The 2,830-nt window shown below is 39.2% G+C and overlaps 1 pseudogene; it reads right to left on the bottom strand.

The window, feature by feature from the left end:
• Positions 1 to 1,374: 1,374 nt before the first annotated feature.
• LOC145243239 (U2 spliceosomal RNA) lies at positions 1,375 to 1,519 on the bottom strand (annotated as a pseudogene).
• Positions 1,520 to 2,830: the final 1,311 nt, after the last annotated feature.

Raw genomic sequence — 2,830 nt, 5'->3', positions numbered from 1 at the left:
TCGCAGTTAATCACAGTGTAGTATCTGTTCTGATGCTACATTTCACTTTTTCTGTCCTTGGTCAGTCAGTGAAGGAGAAATCGTTCATGACTGAAACAATTTTTATTTTTATTCCTATCCAGAGTGCCACTTTTTGAGAAGCTGGATTTTCTGCACATTAAAAACAACCTTGTGTCTAGGTCTGCCCTCGTGGAGAGGCAAGTAAATGGGTACAATAATACTTTGAAGTCTCCATTCAGAGGAATAGTTGGCCAAAACGTGAGGAAACAACAACTATGAAGATGAGGTTGACAAAAAAAAAAGTCCACAAAGAAAAAAAATCAATACGCAAATTATGAAGACTCATCTCAAAGGATTAAAGATCACACATAATAGATTGCAGATAATGAGATTATTATTTACTCACTAGGAGTAGTCACACAGGGCATTATCAAAGATTTCTCTTTGAGAACAATTTTTGGTGTTCTCTGAAGTCTGAGTGACAACAAGTCTCCCAAAATTTCCAGTACTCTCCATTTCTTTCGATAACCTTAGCAAATGAGTTTGTGTTATTGCAACAGCCGCTTACTATAGATTTCTCATTAGCAGCGATCATTGGTACTGGAATTTAGATGGTAATGAGCCTTTCTAAGGTCCCAGTTCTCTTTGCACTCACCCAGTGGAGGTTTAGCTAGTGTTTTCTCTCCTTGCTCTTTCCATCCTCTTTGACACTCACTTATTTGGTGCAGCATTAGTTTTTAATAAAAAAAAACAAAAAAAAAAAACGTGGGTATGGTAGTTTACACTTCTGCAGTTTTCATGATTCCATTAGGTGTTTTTTTGTTTTTTTTTTACATGGAGTTCACCACTTATCAAGGCCCAATGGCCACTCGGGGATAAGGGTTATTGTGTGTACAGTACTCAATGGGATAGTGTAGCAATAGTATTGGAGAATTGATAAGGTGTCATTACTTAGGGGAGCGGTTCATCAGGAATTTGTTTGTGTTGGACTTGAAGATATCCAGGTTGAAGTCGGGAGGGAAACAGGCAAGCGGAACAGTGTTTTATTTCTGTGGCAGTTTCTATTTGTCCAGCTGTGGATTAATATGTCTTAATTTCCGCATCGCATTATTGTTTTCATTATTTTTATCCATTTATCTTCTCTCTTTTTTTTTTTACTTTTGAAATTACCACTATAGGTACAATATAATTATCATCTGTGGAAATTCCACAGTAGCATCTTTCATATGTAATATATTGCTGATTGGGCATTCTGTAGATGTTCAACATGAATGGAGACCTCAAAGTATTATTGTACCTATTCACTTGCCTCTCCACGAGGACAGAGTTAGACACAAAGTCGGTTTTTAATGTGGGGAAAATCCAGCTTCCCAAAAAGTGGCACTCTGGATAGGAACAAAAATAAAAATGGTCTCAGTCATGAAGAATTCCTCCTCCACTGACTGAGGACAGAAAAAGTGAAATGTAGCATCAGAATAGATACTACACTTTGATCTTGACCAAAAGGCCAAGATTGTACCTATTTACTATGCCTCCCCACGGGACAGAGTTAGACACCAGGGTCGTTTTTTAACGTGGAGAAAAGGTACAAAAATAAAAATTGTCTCAGTCGTGAAGGATTTCTCCTCCACTGAAAGAGAACAAGAAATAGAAGTGCAGCATCTGAAGAACAGATGGTATTTATTTGCTCCCCCACCGAGCAAATTAGGCACAAGGCCGATTTTTAAAGTGAGGAGTGAAGGGGAAATGGGGACCAACTCCCCGGGGAGTAGGGGAGCTGGATAGTGACAATTGGTATGAAGGGTTGCCCCTACATTGACCAAGGTCTTATATGTGGAGTTGCCCCCACATATGGTCTTTGCTTGCAGTATCTGCCGGAACAGATACTACACTTTGATCTTGTTTATATATTTTATTGAGAAAGAAAAAATTGAACATAAAAAACGTACAAAAAATTCAATTCAACAAAATTAGGCACAAGGCCCTACAACAAATTGGGAGGGGGAGGGTACAGGGTCTTTTTGACTATGTAACAGATGAGACTTTGAAGTCTTACTCTTGACTGGCAACATTTACCAAAATACCTCAATCACTCTGTGGATCCTAATCTAACTAATAACCCCAGCGTTCAATGTAAAATGTAACTATGTACAATTTGTATATTCATTTCTGTATGTTGTGTGTGCATTTTTTTTTTTTTTTTTTTTTTTTTTTTTGTGTGTGTGTGTATATGTGAGAAAATAAAGTTCGATTTCATTAGAAAGAGTTCTTGAATTAATTGGCATAAAATGTTCGTGGAGTGGGAAAAAACTAAAGAAAATGTTCATTTCAAAAATAAGGAAAAAACTACTAATGTGTTGTTAGTAAGACCCCCCTGTACTATTCTATGTGGCTAGATCCCCCACTGTTTTCCGGGGAACCGAAAACAAGCAGAGCATCCCTAATGGGGTTTGGGGAAGTCGCCTTAATGGAGGTGGGAGAAAATAAAGCAACGGATGGAGGGGGTGGGAAGGTGACCTCTGAGTAGGGGGATGACCGGGGGCATCAGAAAATAAAGATGAGGAGCAGGGGGGTTGGGCAGACTCAGAGGTTCTCTAATACCAAAAAATAAAATCAGGAACAGAATCTCATTTGTACCACCAATCAAGAGTTACTTTACTGAACTTATAATGCTAACCTAGGCGGGATGGGTTCCGTAGGACCCAGCACCGCCCATACCATGCCTAAGGAGGGAACACGTATTGAAACTTGGATCCTCGACGGATGCACAAACTAGTGCTGTGCACCCACCTCTTGTCAAATTCCACTCGAGGCAACCTCTTCCAATCGC

The sequence above is a fragment of the Euprymna scolopes genome, chromosome 21 (assembly GCF_053919585.1).
Source record: "Euprymna scolopes isolate OS-2025 chromosome 21, ASM5391958v1, whole genome shotgun sequence".
NCBI lineage: Eukaryota > Metazoa > Mollusca > Cephalopoda > Sepiida > Sepiolidae > Euprymna > Euprymna scolopes.
Note: the sequence above shows the minus strand (reverse complement) of the source record. Positions and strands in the feature narration are given on the sequence as shown.